Raw genomic sequence first — 20,296 nt, 5'->3', positions numbered from 1 at the left:
ATCTCGGATACAACTATGTCATTATTAGACATCAATAAACAACTTGGTGATTATCTTCTGTGAAATAGAATCATTGTCTGGGTCCTGTGTATATGATGCTTTTTTAAGTCTTACACTTTTTAATTCCATCTTCCATATCTTGTTAACATTAAACAAGCTGTTTTGATGTTTTCTCATTAATTATACACAAGCAACTTCCTGTGACCGCTTCTATGTGCTAATGCCGAAAACTTCCTTGTACGATATATTATATCCACACAAAATGTTCGTTTTTTTTTTTTATTGTGTTTTCTGTATACTACAAACACATCTTTTGAACTATCTTACGCATTTATCTTGTTCTCTTGTCAGGAAAGGACAACGTTCATTTTGCGCCTTTGTATAAGTGGACGGGTGCTCGCTCATTTTCCAAATGCCAGACAGCCAGAAATCTTGATGTATAATATACAGAGGATCCAAAGATCCACTCACTACAACGATGTCTTTGATCATCGGGTGCTTCTCAAACAAGAGGCCAAGGAGTGACTGAGATATAATAAAAGTTCACAACACAGCTTTAGTTTCAAAACATGCTACTTGAAAATAATGTGACGCACAAGAGTTTTAGCAGTATACAAGAATGGCTTTGATTCGTCGTCGAAGACGGATATCAGTAAAAACAAAACTTCAGCTTTCTTATTTTTTTAAAAAACATTTACGTAGATGAGGTCTTTCCAAAGTTCAAGGGTACGGAGTAAAGGAACTTTTTTCAAAAATGTAAAGTAACAGAGAAAAAAAGCAAAACAGAAAGATTTATATGAATAATGGCGATGTCTTAATGGTCAAATAAAGTGTTTATGATGACGCAATTCACTTAAAGTTCTCGCCAAGGCAAGGAACAAAAGTTTAACTATTTTTAATAATATTTAGACTTACAAAATATCTATATCCATATCTAATTTTGTTGGTGTACAACTCGGGTACCAAAGGCTTGCACACCATAATATTCCATACACGCACTAAGAGCGTCATTTGAGAGAGAGCAGTAGCAATATATATGTACCCCGCGTGAATTCTACTTATTACTTATATAGGAGAGGTGAAGAACCTTGCCCTCCTCTCTTCAGCAAAATACGAAATGACGCTGCGGCGTACTGGGCTCATGAAGTTCTACCGACAAGTTTGGTCAAAATTGTATGAGTTTCATCAATAGCGTACTAGGCTAGAGAAGTTTTACCGACATGTAAAGTTTAGTCAAGATTGTATGAGTTTTATTGATCGTGTATATCAATATTGCTGCGAACTACACGCATAAAGTTCTACCAACATGAAAAGTTTGCTGAAGATCGTATGAACTTTATTGATGATGTATATCATATACATGTACTTTCCTTTATGATCAATTTTTAAAAAAAAATCAAATAAAGGGCGAAAATTTAATAATTTATTTTAGCATTATAGATTTTTGTTAAACAAATATCTAGGTATGTGATTACCATATCTTTTATCACAAAATCCTAGTTCATATGCATGTTAACGAACTGTTTTGTTATTATTATTATTATTATTATTATTATTATTATTATTATTATTATTATTATTATTATTATTTTACTCCAGAAACTACACTAGCTTAAACCCTGTTTGGAACGCAGGTGTTCAGAGAAAATTACTGTAGAAAAAGAGCCTCATATGAGTACTATAGTTTATACTATAGTTTGCATTTACTTGCTGGAAATAAGAAACATCGTTTACACTTACTTCGGAAAACCCAAATGACACGAAATTTACTTCAAATAAGTCTTTTTAAAAAAAAAAAAAAAAAAAAAACGTAATCCTGTCCTCCTGAATGTTCTTGATGAAGGAATACCATCTTTTTCCCGAAATTGAGCTAGCCTGAAACTATACAGTATAGTCACCTTATCTTACTATCATATACTAATTATATATTGTATACGAGGAAATATAGTAATAAATGTCTATACAAAATTCCCTGAATTAGAGCTTGACTTTGACAATTCCTTATCTGGTTCCACCAGTCGGTTTTCTACTTTTATCACAAAGACTTAGAAACTATTTTTCTTTAAAAAAGAAGGAAATAAAAATTGTCTTTCTAGTTAAAAGAAAGAAGGAGAGGGGGGATTCTAACGTCGCTAATTAACGATGTAGAGAAGACCCTGTGAAAGTTCTTATGATGATTCTCTCCTCGTCTACTACAAAGTAATACGTTGTCTACAGTCATTTCAAGCAATTCATCAACGGTTTTATTGACTTTTTTTTTGAGTTATTACTTTCTCACGTCAATTCGAGCTTTTAATTAATATCCGGATATTACTGTTCATTTATATGTTTTCCTCTTCTTTTTTTTAAAGAAAAACTTAAATAACGAAAGCATACTAACAAAATGTTCTTTGATTTATCATGATGCCGAAATCGCGTGTCAAAAAATAATACCTTCACCTAAAATACGTATAATATGGAAGTAGATGGATCCCTAATTAAAAAAAATGCTATAGTATGTATGCATACAATAATAACAATAATAATAATAAGTGGCTTGACATTGAACTTAAGTCGAGTTTCTTCAATTAGAAGATACAACAGGGTCTAATATTTATGACAGAATTGATAATCCGAATTACGGTTAAGCTCTAGGAACACACACACACACACACAATCTTCGGTAGCTAGAGTTGTGTTCCAAACATGATAGTACCTACAATTGGGTATATATATATATATATAAGGTAGTGTTTATATGTTGAATAATCACGCATGATCTTCCAACAACATGTCGGTCGTGTCGTGACTAGAATCTCACGCCTTTCAACAGGTGATGCCTCATTTACAAATCTTTTTTTTCTCTCTCTCTCTCTCTAAAACGACGAACCAACAGTAGTGTTTTTTCTCGTTCAATAATCACGTATTTTTAAGTGTTTTTGTTTTAGTTAGGAAAGAATGATTCCAAATTACTTGTTAAGTGTAAGAAATTGAAGTCAAAAGAGAAGGTTCCGCTTATGAATACACAAAAGCAAATTCAAGACCTGTGAGTAAAGAAGACTTGTGATGTACTATTATTTTAGCATGACCTGAAATAAGAATTTATTTTATCACGTATCATGGTTCCAAATTTTGTCTTGTATACTTAGTTTTTTTTTGAATTATATAATTTGGGGTCGAGATACTGCACAGAAAAATTGGTTCGTGAAGTCCTGTTCCATTTGGTACTATATTTGATTTGGTGAAGTGTGTGGATCTTTTCAGCTCGTTTTAATTTTACGTTTATGTTACATTGTAACACATGAAGTGTACTGTCACTTTTTTCTTACCGAACACAGGACCGCGTACTAAGGAATCATGAGCGTTAGTCACTTTGGCACACAGTGCGTTTCAAATTATTAAAGTACACCAACCTTATAAGTTTTCAGAAAATTATTATTAATTATATTCTTCACGACAATAATATAGCACATCCATTTCACCTAAATTTCCCTTTGCGAATCCTGGTCAGGACATCTAAAAACTTATAGGTACCGGTACATATATAAACATATATTACTTCAATAACTGTATAAATGTGAAACGTTCATTTACCTAATTAAGTTGAAATTCAGAGTCTAATAGAAAGAAGGGGCGAAACTTAGAAAAAGTGTACTTTCACTAAGTTACTAATATTTGATGAATATTTTCATATGAACATTCTAATTTATGAAATGTTATCAATGTTGCTAAATGCCTCACTACTGCATATTTTAAAACCATACGTTGGTTGGGAGTTCTTTTATGATAGCCAAGAAACTCATGGATTAGTAAATGATCTGAATTTAATACTTGGTTCGATTCTAAGCGGTAACACGTTCAAAATTAGTCTCTAGCCCAGGCTTTCAAATGCTTCCTTCTCTCCCGAAATGTTATATAATATCTATATAGGTTAATGGGTTAGTAATATAATGTATATCAAAGATTTAAAATACAAAAAGGTATTTTATTTTAATACGTTCAAGGTTATCAGGTATATAAAGTCACTAGACAGCCAGATGAGGATAATATTTACAAGAAAGAAGAAAAAAAGATAATAATAATCCAACATATAAGTAAGGTTACCCATTAGACATTCTGTGAAAGTGTGAATATAGCTAATATTTTACGCTTCTGTTGCTTCTCTCATAATTTAAATTACAAACACGGAACATCTTTTGAGAACATACTAAAACTCATATTCTAGTCTTCCACACAAAGATGCTGTTTAATTAAGTGATAATGAAATAGGGCCTTGCATAAGATGTTTCTCTCCATATTCTTTGAAAGAAAGTCTTTTTTTCATTTTCGAAACATCTTCACCCTGCAAATAATATACATATAAAAACTCAAGAAGGATATATAATAAAACTTTGTGATCTTTCACTTTGAAAATGATGCCGGAATGCTTTTATGGAGAGCACAAAGGGGTCTTTTGTAAATAAACAGAGACTCTACCGACACGTGGCTCCGGATTGATGAGCAGCCGAACGAACAACCAGGATCCTGTTTTCGTGGAATTCAAGACACAGAGAACGGACAGTTCATCTTTTCAAGACAAGTAATGGGAAGATGCTTTCCATACCAAGTGACCCGCAAATACTCTTCCTGAATCCTCAAGGAACCATAGATCAACGCTAGAGCCTCCTGATGGGATTGGGAAGAGGGAAATTCCAGTTGCAACTGAGCATAAGATGAGTTCCACTATCCTGTACAAGGGTTTTATTTGTTCCTTAAAAATGTCAGCCATAAGTTTCTCTTACTTTTACAAAATTTCAGCTGCTTAATGTGAACGTGTTACAAATGAACGCCACACAAACAATATGTAATTCTAACGCATATGTTCAACTGCATGCTTGAAAACTACACTATACCAATATTGCTTAAAAAAAAAAAAAAAAAAAAGACATACCTAAACAAATATATATGTTTGCTTCAAGTTCGATTAATGTGACATTAACATAATACTGTGAAGTCGTCTAAACCACTATATCCAACATGCTGAGGTAGAGTAGGTCTATGTCCATATACTCTCTCTTCTCGATAAATTTGATTGACTAAGATAAAATTAATAAACTTAATAATAATAATAATAATAATAATAATAATAATAAACCTTAAATTTAGATCTATTGGATACGAAAGTGGAATGTTTTATCTTTAATATCAATTCTAATTAGGGATGGTATCGAGACGAGACGAGACGATACTTTGTACAGTCTCGGTCTCGTCTCGGTTTAAAAATAGCTGTCTCGGTCTCGATCTCGTCTCGAGTCAAAAATCGCCGTCTCGGTCTCGGTCTCGTCTCGGTCAACAAATGCTTGTCTCGATCTCGGTCTCGGTCTCGAGGGCCAAATCTCGGTCTCGTCTCGGTCTCGTCTCGAAAGTCTCGAAATAAATAGGTGAAATTAAAATTGTAAAATTATTATTATTGTAAAGTCTGTCGTTTCTGATTCTTATTTTTGGCCTTATTCTTGACTTAGAATTATAGTATGTTGTACTTCTTCAGAGCTAATTTGCTAGTGCTGATGCCTTCCATGCGTGTGTTACAGTTTCAATCATCAGTGGGTATATCATATCTGGGATAAAATTCCAATAGTAACCCACATTTCACTTTCAGCAAAAGACTTTCTTATATGGCCTCAGTACTGCCTATACAATTAAAGTCTATTAAATTAACTTCAGTACTATACAGTAGTTTATTTCCTTCCTTAGAATAAGAATTGTTCAATACATTCTAACGGATAACGCAACACAGCAGCATGAATGTATTTAATCGTACCGAAATTGAAATTTTACAATTTCTCATTTATTATCCAATACATTCTGTTTTGGCTGTCATTTTAAAAACATATATAAAACATTTATAACGTTCATTATCTGAACAAATAGGGTAAATTATTACTACAATATATTTTGTTTAAAATTGATCAAATGCTTTATTACCGTTTCACATCTACGTGTTTAATTGACACCTTATAACACGAAATTCCTGAACTTTGTGGTGGGAGCTACGGCACTCATCTTTGCTATGTGTGGCCTCGGGTTGCATCACGAAACAAGTTAGATTCAAAGTCAGATGTTTCGCATAGTTCGCGTCTAAATTTAAGTACATTCTGTTTCTTATACAAGTTCCTAAAGTTGTAATGCATTACATACGCATACGTATATCCACTGCCGTAACATAGATTAAGCTTATTCCTGAGCTCTTAGCGGTGCATGTGATCTTTATTCGAGAAAACCAATCCAGCGTTCATTACGTTGAAATTTTATATTGATTGAAAATTACTTGCGAAACATGAACATTCATATTATATAAGTATATAGGTAATTCGAGCTAGCTGTATCTATTTTCTCTCTCTCGCCAAAACAAGTGATTCTTAACATTCTAGTTTTCTTTTGTATTCATTTTCGTAGTTTTGCAGCAACATGAAGTATTAAATAGTCAAAAATATATTTTTTTCGCTGTATGACTTTCGTTAAATTTTGGATCCAATTTTACCCTAACTTACCTAGTAAATTTATACAGTATATATATATATATATATATATATATATATATATATATATATATATATATATATATATATATATATATATATATATATATATATATATATATATAACATTAGTGGTAGACTATGTTAAGTCACTTTTTGATCAAATTGAGTTAGAATACTTTTTTTAATAGACTATGTTCTTTCTAGTGGTGTAATAATGTAAGTCTAAAGCCATCTTACTACTTTGTAACTACTTAGTATAGTTTGAAAAACAGTATTATAGATCTTAGTTAAGGAACCGGTTTTTCGCTTCTCCTGTAAAATTACAAAATTGTGACGGTTTAGTTTACCTCTGAGATCTCGATATAAAATTATTACCATATCATAATCAAGTATTATCAATCCACTGCTGGATGTAGTCTTCCCAAGTTTTCTCTACAACTATCTATCTTGGGTAATTCTTTTCCAGGTTACTCCCCAGTGGTTCGTGATTTTGTCACAATTTCTTGTATGCGGACATTTCCTAGGCTGTTTTTGTCACGTAGTATCCAATCTAAAATTGTTTTCGTCTATCAATCATAATTTCGTCTTGTGATATGTCCATCACATTTTTCGGTCTATTTTAAACATTATTTCATTAGTACCAGTCATTAGTTGCCAAATAATTCATTTCTATATATTTGGGCAACAAATAGTTCATATCCTCTACTTTTGGAGCACAAACACGCTACTTTTTGATCTTCGAATCTGGCAACACTGACTCAATTATTTAAATCAACACAATGTAAGAACCCCCATTTGCTGTAATGGCTAGTAAGCTTGATTTTGGTTCGCATGGTCCCGAGTTCGATTCCCGGTGGCGGTAATGTTCAACGAACGAAGTTTGTCGGATTCCATTATGATTAGTCACTCCACGTCTCCTTTAGCCGCCTTAGCATAATCGTGAGACGTTAAACTAAAACAAAACAAACCAGAAATCAACACAATGTGTATTACTAACTGTAAGTCTTTGAATAATTGCATATGGCTATATGGTATGGATCGAGTTTGAGGTGGTCGGTGGTCAAACTATAACAAATGAAATGCAGTTAGGGTGTAATTAAAATTTTAATAAAGCAGTGTTTTAATCTAAAAAATACACCAGGCCTAAGGCTTAGGGAGAACAACTAGTGCTACTGAAAAGTTATCAATTGCATTTAATTTCAAATACAATTTGCTTTTACATGTACTGCTGGAACGAAAACTTTGACATTAACATTATAAGTAGCCCAAAGACTATGAAAAACATCGTGTTTTGAAAACATTCTTGCACCATAAAACAAATTACGAGTAATTTTAAAACATTTTGCACTTTAGCTACGTTATTTGCACTATATTTATAATAATATTTAGCAATTTATTTAAGTTCGAAACACTGCTTAAAATAATGTAACTGAGACTTGTTGTAATTAAAACTACTGAACACTAATGTTATAATGTTCCTGCCATTTGAGTTATTAGAGATCTCCAAAATGTTGATGTTAGTGATATGTATTGTACTTTGTTAGACTGAATAATGTATGTGGTATTATGGTTTTATTTAATAAATTAGAAATATGTAGAGCTCTTTCGTGGCTAAGCAGTTAGCCTATGGCGTGAGAGATCCGGTTTAGATTCCCGGCGGGAGCTCATGTGGTTTAGATTCAACGTTAATCAGTAGGTTCAGTCTCATATAACCTCGCTGCTGAAAGAGGCGTTAAACTCAATTAAAAAATGAAATGAAATTTTTGAGTTTTACGTCCCACGGTTATGCCGGTTAGGCTAAAGGAGACTGTGATGATGAGAGATGAATGAAATGGTGGAATGAAGAAAGTGGGAGGAAACGGGAGAATCCCGAGAAAGCCCACGCACTAAACTAAATTAACTGAACAGAAATATGTAATATCAAACGTAGTTCAATTTGAGAAATTATAACTTTATGTTGCGTTGGCAACATTGCTTGTTTATCTAGTGGTGTTGCAGAGTATCTAAAAGAATTTCCCCTTCCATATTTCACACAGCATGTTAAAAAAGAATTAGCATTTTTAATATATATGACTATTATATATATCTTGATGAAATACCCATTTTTCGCATGGGACCAGTATTTGGAAGTCAAGGCCTGCGGGAGTATCACTATCTCAGCAACCGCGAAAACTATGTATTTGACACTAATATCGGTCATTTTGTATTATTTTTACATGAATCGGTACCCCCTCCCCAGCAAATGAACCCCAGCCCGCATGCACTGGTAACTGAATTTGAAAATCATGGCTAATGGAAGTGACACCATTGATCTCAGCGACCGCAAAAACTATACATTTGACACTAATATCGGCCATTTTGGATTACTTTTACATGTCTCGGTATCCCTCCTGTGAACTCCGGCCCGCAGCTGAATGGGGGTGAATTTGGAGGTTAATGCGATCGGAGTTTCACCATTGATCTCAGAAAACGCGAAAACTATTTGACACTAATATCGGTCATTTTGTATTATTTTTACGTCTCGGTACTCCCCTCCCCCGGAAATGAACCACGGCCCGCACGCACTGGTAGCTGACTTTGAAAGTCATCGCTAATGGAAGTATCATCATTGATCTCAGCGACTGCGAAAACTATGTATTCGACAGTAATATCAGTCATTTTCTACTACTTTTACATGTCCCGGTAAACGCCCCTCCTGATTCAAAATTTAAAAAAACGCTTCTTCTTGGTCTGAGGCCTGGGACATGATACTTGTCACCCAAATTTCGTAACTCTTGGACTCTCGTCTGGTCCCCAGGCCGCACACAGGTAATCAGAAAGACAGGCACGCAGACAATATATATATATATATATATATTGAGAGAGGGAGAGAGAGACAGAGATGACTATACACATCAGCAGTAGATTTTGTTTCGGGAGAGGCTTGAGAACGAGTAAGAAATATTTGTGTTGTACGTGCAATGCGAAAAAATGATCACAAATCTATTTCGGGAGGGGCTTCAGTCCGATAGCCATTCCCTAAATACGCCACTGAACATTAGTCAACTGTTCCCATATTACCTAATACAGCAACGAAAGAAATTCTGAGTAAAGGTTAATCTTAATAGTTGTCTATATCAACATTCGAGACGAGACCGAGACTTTCGAGACTGACCTAAGTCTCGTCTCGGTCTCGTCTCGATTTATAGAGCTCCGTCTCGGTCTCGGTCTCGTCTCGGTAAATAAAAGGCCGTCTCGGTCTCGGTCTCGTCTCGGTATATAAAAGGCCGTCTCGGTCTCGGTCTCGTCTCGATAATTCGAGACGATACCGAGACGAGACCGAGACTAGTCTCGGTCTCGGTACCATCCCTAATTCTAATTTATTTTTCCTTTACTTGGTGACAGTGGCGTATTTACGATTTTGTTTCGGAGGGGGCTTTGCTAACTTTCAGGGGGGGTTGCCTGAAAATGTGAAAATTCAGCAAGATATTTCATATACTTTACTATAATAAGTAAGATTTCGGAGGGCTTAAGCCCAGAAGCCTCCCCCATAAATACGCCACTGCTTGGTGGGCTCTCTCGGGGCTGGCCGAAGGCCAGTATTCGGTTTCTGGTGAGAATATATAAGTTGAAATCCTATATGAAACTGTGGCCCACGTTTTCTATGCTAAAAATGGATGTTAAGCTACACAAACACACACCAAATTGCTTCTTGGATAATACGATCGGAAGGAGACATCACTACTTAATATTTTGGACTACATGAAGCCCCAAAGTAGTTTCTTGATTTTTTTTAATACGTCTTACGCCCGAAATTCTTGTATCTATCCCAATTTACTTTCCCAAAATGTAGCTTCCTGGTAATAAAATATACAACTGTATTATCATACTCTCTGTTTATACCAGAAAATAAGCCAATGAAATTGAAAATACTTACTTAAATGGAAACAGAAACATAGATCCCTCTCTACAGTAATCTTTACTGCTTTTGCTTTGGTGATACCAAGATGGCTTCCTCGCGTAATTTAATTGCACGTTCACATCGCATCTACACATAAACCTTTTATGTGGCACTACCTACTTTATTTTATAATAAAAGTCCCCCATTTCGATTTCTTATAATTCAACAAGAAGTGGAACAATGTTCTATTCAGTTCTTAAGGAGGGTGAGAGACAATATCAGCCACGTGTGTTTGACGAATGTTGCCTCATGGGAAAAACATGAAAAGAAAGGCTAGGGAAAAAAAGTCAATGAGTCTATTTTATCAGGCACGTTACTTCGTACTTACTGAATGAGAGACAATAATAACAATGAAATGTTTAAAAAACAAGGAAAGCAAAGACTTGCATAGTCAGAAGAAATATTTCAATCTAAATAAAGCTTGTTTACTTACATTGATGAAATAATAATAATAAAAAAAAGCTTTTGAGTGAGTAGGTTTACAATGGAAGTGTTCAAACTGGCATGAAAAACATTCTGACATAATAATGCAATCTTTGTCAGTTGTTATTTACAATGCACAGTGGTCATGATTCATGTCAGGAACTGTTCACTAATGTTGCTAATTAAATTGCAAATTATTTGCTTGCATCGTAAAGAATCAACTTCATCATGAACTGCCATAAGCTGCTTCAAAATATTAAGGCCACTGTAAATCATAATATTAGTATTCATCTGATATGAAAACCTTGAAGGGTTATTGGCACTGAATCCGAAAGCAGGACCTCTTTGTTGCCCAAACTGGAACTCAGGACCTTTACTTATACTTAATCAAAAATGCAATCTTTGAATTTTACGTCTCACAGTTATGCCGGCTAGGCTAAAGGAAACGGTGATGATGAGAAATGAATGAAATGATAGAATGAAGAAAGTGGGAGAAAACGGGAAAACTCCGAGGAAACCCACGCACACGGCGTTTATCCATCACAAAGTTTTCTTGGTGCCAGCTGGGATCGAACCAGGGACCCCCAAGCACCAGAGGTGAACGCTCTACCACTGAGTCGCCGCGGCCCCTTATGCTTAATCAGTTAATAAGTTTTAACTAATAATAATTTCAACCGATAGACTTATGACACTATTCTGAATACCTTTCAATAATATTGAGGAAACATGACAGAGGTTTTGTTTCCCAAGTGTATACACCGTAATGTTGATTTTACCACACAGATCGTTGTGAATCTTTAACGCTACAACTTCTCTCATTCACGACGTTTCTGGTAACGTGGATTTTTGTTAACATCCGTAAATAATTAATAATAACATGGAACATGTACCGTGCAAAGCGTGCATTATGGCTTAGTTACACTCCTACACGCTATGCTTTTATCAAGTTTTTAGAGCGACCTCTGCTGCACTGCCTTGCCATACTTAATCAACGTGCATAATTTCCAAATCTGGAAGAAACTTAATTCGAGTTTCAGGGACCAGCTACATTCTTCTGGCTTATCTAATTCTACTGTGTGTGAAGAGAATAGTTATTTATCGATTAACAAAGGAAGCAAAATGCCGTACAATAATTGTTTTATGGTATATCTGTATACACATAATTAACATTAATCTCTATTGTGAACACTGAAAGTTTCGAAATACTATACGCTTATTAATTGTATTATGGAGTAATCTGTCCATTATAAACATCCGATAGAAAATAAATAAATACTTATCATTTGGAAAGTAAACATGTAATACCAAAAATATTATTTGCTTAAGGAAAGATAATGATATTACGTGATAATTAGAAACAAACGGAAATTTCAATTCATGCATGTTGAATGTTTGTTGATCGCACTCGTAATTTATACACATATAAGTTTACATGCATATGGAGATTTATCAAGGGTTTTACATCAATAAGAAGCGAACTTGCACTCTTTGAAGCGAGAAAGACCATTCATTTCCAGTTGAATTAGCTGAAAAAAAAAAAAGAATGGAAACGCCCCTCCCTTCCGATAAACATGGTTGGTCGTGTTTCCGCTATTTACATTTAGAAAACATGAATTTTTAAGTAAACGCCTTTTCCTTCAACTAGCAGCAAGTATCATTACGTCAACTCTGAAGAATGGCAATACAGAAAAATGTATAATACATACAAAAAGCTAAAAGTTGATATATAAATTAGCTTATCATTTACCATAATTCATTACACTCACTCAATAACCTTTTTGTATAGTCAGATTAAAAATACAGTGCAATATTTGCCTAATTTTTCCCCTACTTAAAATTCTTGAATTACAGAGAATCTCCAAACATTCTCTTATGTAAGTCAAGCATAAAATATCAATCTTTGCAAGGACACGTAATATGGGTAAACAAGGACCACAAACATTATGAACACTTTTTTTGTAAGTGGTTTCACACTTGAACACAATTTAGTAGTACTCATTTACGTTAACGCCTGAAAATAGTTTTCCCCTTTTTCGTTCTCTTTCAAATGAACTTTGTTTCTGGTAATAATCAAGCACGTGTTACCGCAAACCAGAAATCGCGAAATTCCTTTTATGAATCTGAACAACACTGAATGCGTAAAAGTTTCAAAGCAAGAGAAATGATTGCTTCAACTTGGGCCACATAATAATCTGTATTGTTTTTCCACAATTTTCTCTTGATTAGGAAAAGTAACGTTCAATTTTCCTTAGATACAGAAAAATAATGGTTGTTTTGGTTTTGATATAAGTAGAAACTACTTTTGATCACCATATAAAATTCTGTCGTACTTCCTGTTCTTGTTTAAACGAAGTTTCACAAATTAATTCGCATTAAGTTCCCAGCAATATACTCCGTTTTCTACCGTTTTCCAAGATAAACTATTCATTTATAGGTGTGTCATAATATTATTTTGAGTTATAAGCCTAATTACAAGTAATCGGAAAAAATTAGCATCTTAAATTTCGATTTAGAAATTTTCAGTTATAATCAGCAAATTTAAATTTTTCGTCTTAGTTCTATTTAGCATATGCAGCCGAAATACAGAAGTACTAACGTTCACACATAATTCGAGAAGGAGAAGATTCTCCAATATGAGTAGAGTTGAGTTGATTTTGAGTTTAACGTCCCGTTCAGCAGCGAGGCTATATAAAAACCAATATAAGTAGAGTTACAAGCTTTGTGTTAATATGTTAATATACTATTCATTAACATATATCAAAATCAGGGCGCAATTCGCCCCCACGACCCCCTAAATGAAACCCCTGATCGAAAGTTACTGACATGGCTTTGCTGACATTTAAAAGATACTGCGAAGCTGGTCATAAAGCATTAGCTGTTCGTAAACTACTGTGTGCTGGATACATTAAATAAATAAATGACTTATTTGTTTCTCAACAACAACCACTACGAGTTTGTTCTTAAATGTCCTGTAAATTTACAGCTTCCACTGCCGAATATGTATAGAGGATACAACCCTTTTGATTATTTCTACATTTACGTAAACTTTTATTTCAAGATTTAAATGTTTGAACTTGTCTAGGATAAGCCTTACTTGGTTGATATCTAGAAGATTGTCGAAGAAAAGGATCCAAAGAAAGTTGAGCACAGTTTCTATTCGAGATGGCATCGTTACTCCCCCCATTAATTGGTTGTTTGGAGCTTAGCGTCCCTGTTCAGCACTGAGGCTATATGAGACGTAGAACTACAGTTTTGTTTAAAGATGGAACCCAAACCGAATTTCAAAGTTTTCCCACCGGTAATCGAATCTAGAACCATGTGCAACAAAGACGTGCACGCTAGCCACTAGCTCAGAGGGAAGGGATACATTCACCTCGTATATCGGAAGGAATATTGGAAAACAAGGACTCGACATTAGTTATCTCCATATTTTTGAATCATTCATGATATTAGATACAGCAGGCAGTTTAGTTTTATGTGGCTGTTCTGTATCATAAACTGAACCCGGAACTCCAAGAAACAGAGTTTATATGAAGACTCTTCTGTAGGTATTCAACCTTATAAATACATATACTATGCATTTTACCCTCGTATGAGATCTGTGATAAACATACCTATACAAGCACGGAAAACTTACTTGTATATCGAAACGAAACATCTTCATTCATCTGAGAGCAGCAATAATTGTTTGCATGATTCCTCAAAAAAAGAAAACAGAACGGAAGTTTTGTTAATTGTGTAGATTCGTTGTTCATTACTCATCCTTTACAACTTTAATAGTATTTTAGTACTTTGTACTTGAACTGGTGGTTATAATGATGGTGGGAAGTGACTTGAGTCAACGCAAGGTTTGCAATTGTTTCTTTCCCTCTGTTTATATGCTCTGCGTGCAAAACGTAGCGTTAATTGGAAGTTGAAGATTCCTATGCGTCGCAACTTCCGCTACTATGATATTATAGCAAATTCTTCAGTTAAAAAAGAATGTGACATCACGGTTTGTATTTTACGCCTTTTATACAGAACAGAATGAATATGTTCCTAACAAAATTACATTCGTGCTGTCGGCAGATCTTAAGATAACCATAGCATGGTAATAATAATAATAATAATAATAATAATAATAATAATAATAATAATAATAATAATAATAATAATAATAATAATAATAATAATAATAATAATACATAGTGTGACTGCTTCCGCATTCTGTTCTGTTCTCATAGAAACTCACTGTTACTGAATAAATATAATAGATTACGAAAGTGCACTTAACACAAGAACGTGGACTGTAGCGAAAATACAGAGCCAGAATGCTTTCCATATTTATTTTTATGTTTCGAGATATTTTGATTTTTAGTGATATAAATGGGTTGTTTTGATTTACTTTATTATTAACAACAATAATAATATTATTTTAAATACAAATTAACTAATAATGATTCATTCTCATCGCTAGTGTTTCAATTTCAAATCGAAGCATTTGAGGCCGATCTCCGATACGAAGTGCTCTGATTTCATCATCAAATAGCTATGTAAACATCTCTGACTTTTGTTAATGCACACCTCACAAAAGATATTAGATCATATATGCGTACCCATGATTGTTAGTAATTTGCCTAATTAATGGCAGTTATCATGCGTTTAACAACCAGTTCCATCGTAGACTACAAGCATATTATGGTTATATGGTTAGCGCAATCGCCTTTGGCGAGGAAGTCCCGGGTTCGATTTCCGGTGGGAGTTTACGTTTTGGATTCCACGTCTCATGATTCCTCAGTGCTGAAAGGGATATTAAAAAAACAATCCAATAAATTAACAGTTTAACAATCAAATACTGCCTTTACACTCGTTGCTTTATGATATAAGAAGAGCGTTTAACTAATATATAACGTGCTGAAAGTTCAGCCGATAGTTTTTAAGCCGTAGAAACGTCTTACTAAGTTCCATTGCATCTTTCACCAGCAATAGTACAATACATTACATAAAGATTGCCCTTGCGAAATATTACCTTACACAATTTTAAAAAAAAATCATACCTTAGGGTCCATTTTCACCTTTACTAGTCACTGATACCTCTTCCGATCTAAAATTTAACTCAATTTTTTTTAACAATAGAACCGAATACAGATAAAAAAAAGTTTGGTATTCCATAATGAAAAAAAAAGGAGGCCGCGGTGACTTAGTGATGGAGAGTACACCTCTCTTGCTTGGGTCCATGGTTCGTTCTCAGCTCCCGCCAAGAAGGTTTTATAGTGGACAAGCACTGAGTGTGAAGGTTTTCTTGGAGCTCCAGTTTTCTCCCATTTTCCTCATTCCACCATTTAATTCATTATCATCATCACTATCTTTCTTACCCTCGCAGCATAAATTCACTCTTAGCTTGTCATAGGATATGAGAGTATGTAGAACTGAAGTAGCGTAATCAGTAAAACGTATATACTCTAGCCGGATGAACTGGTTTCGCATCCCAGTATGGACCTAATTTATACTCTCGTTTCACTCTTGTCCAAATTCGAGAATTCAGAGGTTTACTCAGTCTTTATGAAAATGGATATCTGTAGAATCTATTAAGCAAAGGCGCCGGAGTGTAGTATTAACTTTACCACCACCTCCGTTACCAGGGTAATGAAAGCGTGAAGCCTGACATCCACACCGTCCATAACCATACTCACCTGTTGTGAATGAAGGGGCAACGCACTTTTACCTAGAGCAGGCATGCATATATAATTGAAGTTATTTTCACAGATTCCTTATTGACTAGCTACGTGAAAAAATGTGCAGAGAGACGTTCTGATAAAAACAAAGTGATATTTAAGACACAATATCCAGGATTTCCCCTATTTTATCAGTTAAATATCGTCGAAATAGACCGTTAACATTCGGTATCGAGATAACAGTATTTCGACTAGCAGAGGCGACAGAAATAGTAAATTCTAGACATACGAATAAAACAATACGTGGCTTATTCAACAGTATCATACTCACGCGTCCAAATAAGCAAAAGATAAGAGGAGTTTATAGAGATAAAAAAAAAGCCTCTGTTCCAAAAATGTTTGCAAACATGGCGTCAACACTCACTGACCTTTGTTGACCAGTATGATAATTTTTATCTTGTATAGAATACTATGTTTTTATTTTCCGTTTTTATTTCTTTGAGATGTGATGGATAACAAGAGGAAAAATAAATGGAAGCAGTATATTTTAGTTTCAAAAGTTGTTGTATAGGTCCTGACATTAAAGATATCGGGTCATCATATTGCGATAGAGCACATAAATTAGGCTTAGCTTTTACTAATTACGGAGCCTATTCCTTTTATCTGCTCTTCTCTGTTTTATTCTTTTTCTAACTTCTTAAATATTTATGTTTATATCGCATGTTAAGAGCCACGTAGGCTCATGTCTTGTATAGTCTCTTTACTGAAAAGATCAGGGATTTAGGATTTAGATTTCTGGGCTTTCGGCATCTAAGGCCATTCCATTTAGCCCGTCACGTTCTGAGGGATGACGTCCCTCGGCGATCACACTATCCGGAGAGAGGGAAGGAAGAAAGGATTGGGGAACGAAGGAAGTGGCCTGGGACCTATAAGTTAGGTACCACCTCGGCATTTGCCTGGTATTAATGAGGAAAACCCAGGAAAACCTCATTCAGGGTGGCTGGCCTGAAAAAGCGTTTTACACTATTTTGCCCCCACCGGGAATCAAATCTGGGGCCGCTCGCACCGAAGGCGAGAACGTTAGCAACTACGCTACGGGGGGTCACTCTTTACTGAAAAGAGACGTGAAAGCTGTGTTCAGAAATCATGAATGTTGAATGCATGCACATCCCTTTTAATATCTCTTTTCTTCTAATGATATACATAACACTCCATATTATTAGGCCTAATCTTACTTAAAAGTTTTGACAGCTTCTTTATAAGGCAAATTTTTAAAAATTCGAGGACAAATTCTACAGATGAATGGAGAGAGTATTGTGAAACTAAGAAACCTTGATTACAATTAAAATATCAAGGTATTTCATTTCGCTATAAAAACGAAATCCTTAATTTAGACGAAAATAGACGGATGATTCTTTGATAATTGGTAGAAAAGAATGTAAGGAAAAAACGGGAAAATCCCGAGAAACACCACAGACAAGATGTTGTCCATCACAAACTCACATGGTCTGAGGTCGACTTAGAGATCCCTCGCACGAGAGGAGGTAAAAGCTCCATTACCACGTTTTTCTTTCTATCTCTTACTTTCTCTTCTGACACTTTGGATCACTTATTAAGAGTCAACAGGAGTAAGAACACAGAACAAGTGAAGATAGTTAAAAACGGTAGCATCGAAGACAGACCCATGTCTTCAGAGAGACTCCTACTCAAGATGAGTTTCACCTCATGATCGTCATCCTAATGTCTCAGAGGACTCTACTACGTCATAAAGGAAATCATTAAACCAATGGTCCCTTAATTTCCATATACGAACAAGTTTGATGTGAAATATTATTAAATTGCACTGTTTCTCTGTAATTGTCACCTCATGACGAAAGTATTTGAACTATTTCTGTATATAAACCTTAAGTATAGATTAACTATGAAGAAATGTCTCGCCATCTTCTTTATCCGCAACTTGCTTTGCTATATAGATATTTATATACGAGTATTATTTGGCGATTATACCCTTTCGCCATATAAAATGAAATTAAATTAAGTATTTAACATACCTCTATGTCCTGAAGACTGAAGAAGACATACTATATAATAGAGGAGGGTTACCAAAGAGTACGCACGCCCTAAGAGAGCGCAGTGCCAATTACGCTGAAGTGGTAACACACAGAATTGTTATTGCTACGCTGTTTGATGCGTCTTTGTGTGAGAGATGATACGAAGAAAAGGTATGTTAACGGATCGCTGCAAACAGAAAATACAGCTAAAAATAACTTTTTTGAATTCTTGATGTAATATTTTAATACTCTTAGTTAAGAAATTATTCTGATATAGCAGCTAACTACAGTACCCTTGCTGCATGGTAGGAAACATGAATGCAGATAGAATTGTTTACCATGGCTTTGTTTCAGGGGTCTTGCATGTGCAGCCACATGGATGAATTTTACTCCAGTTGACTGCTGTTTCCCAAAGAGTGCGCGTTCGTGAGTTACCAAAGAACGCGCACGTACTCTTTGGAAGAATTTCTTTGATAGTGTGTGTGGGTAGCGGCATTCATATTACAGACTGTGGTTATTCTCATCAGTTACTCTCGGAGTATAATATGATGTTTGAATGGATTGTAGAATTATTTGTAATTGTTTGTCTTCGATTCAAGCACCAACTGTAAATCATATATAAGAAGTATTTTAAATTCACAAAATTTCTTAAATTACAATGATGATGTGGTGTTCTGCCCGAAGGTAGGCCTTTGGTCCATGGAAGTTTGCCATTGCCTTTCATGGTATGATGTCGTCGTCCTAAGAAGTGAGGAAATGATCAAAATAAAGATTCTGGAAGTGTTCTGGAGGAAGATGCTGAGTGAAATATGGCTTCGATTACGATTGTAATGAAACCACGAACTAAGAATTAAAAGAAACATACACTAAAGGTGTTGTTCAGGATTTTTTTCCAGTTGGTGGAATAATGTAATGAAACCACGAACTAAGAATTTAAAAAATCATCATTAATTTTACTCATAAAAATCATAATTTATGGGTGAAACTAAACGAAGATTTTCTTTAATGTTTTAAATTTCGTGTACGTTCATAATAAATTCTTTAAAACCACATGGACGTGTAATGAAGAAATTGTTGGAAGCAACAAAAGCAAAATAGTTTAGAATCGCCTGTATACGAACAATTGGAAGCAAACCTTAGGGTAAAGTAAAATTTACGAAGGGGTTTAGGTTTCAAGTATGTTAGGTGTTGAGTGCGCCCTCTTAGATACCGCAAAACGCACTCTTTGGGACACTGGTCCTTAAGAGTACGCATTTGAGTTTTTCAACTTTTTAATGTATATCTCCATTTCTACATCTAGTAGTAAATTTTTCTATTTCTTACAATGTAGCCTAAACTTCAATTAAAATTATGTATAATTTATAAAATTTTTGCTTCATTACTTTCGGAGCTATTTGAAAATGAATATTAAGTGCGTGCTCTTTGGTAATCTTCCTCTATATGTGAGAAATCAATGATGGAAGGAACGTGTAAGGAGAAATTGTGAGGAAATGGAAGTACATCGAGAAAACCCACAGATACGATACTGTCCATCACAAAAAAAAAAAAAAAAAAAAAAAAAAAAAAAAGAGCCTGGGATCCACCCAAAAGTTCTTTGTCCAGAAATAAGTACTATACCATCAGTAAGTTGCTCTTCGTTATAAAGTAATGTATTTAGTAGGCCAAGGAGACAACGATAAAACCTACTGACGCAATGATAAGTTGAAGAGAACAGAAATAACCTCAAAT

The 20,296-nt window shown here is 34.6% G+C and overlaps 1 protein-coding gene across 1 annotated transcript in view; it reads right to left on the bottom strand.

The window, feature by feature from the left end:
• The window catches only part of rau (RA domain-containing protein rau), a 212,847-nt gene that overhangs the window by 176,245 nt on the left and 16,306 nt on the right, over positions 1 to 20,296 (bottom strand). The gene's annotated exons all lie outside the window — the stretch shown is intronic.

Source organism: Thermobia domestica, chromosome 2 (genome assembly GCF_964235325.1).
Source record: "Thermobia domestica chromosome 2, izTheDome1.hap1.1, whole genome shotgun sequence".
In the NCBI taxonomy this organism is placed as follows: domain Eukaryota; kingdom Metazoa; phylum Arthropoda; class Insecta; order Zygentoma; family Lepismatidae; genus Thermobia; species Thermobia domestica.
Note: the sequence above shows the minus strand (reverse complement) of the source record. Positions and strands in the feature narration are given on the sequence as shown.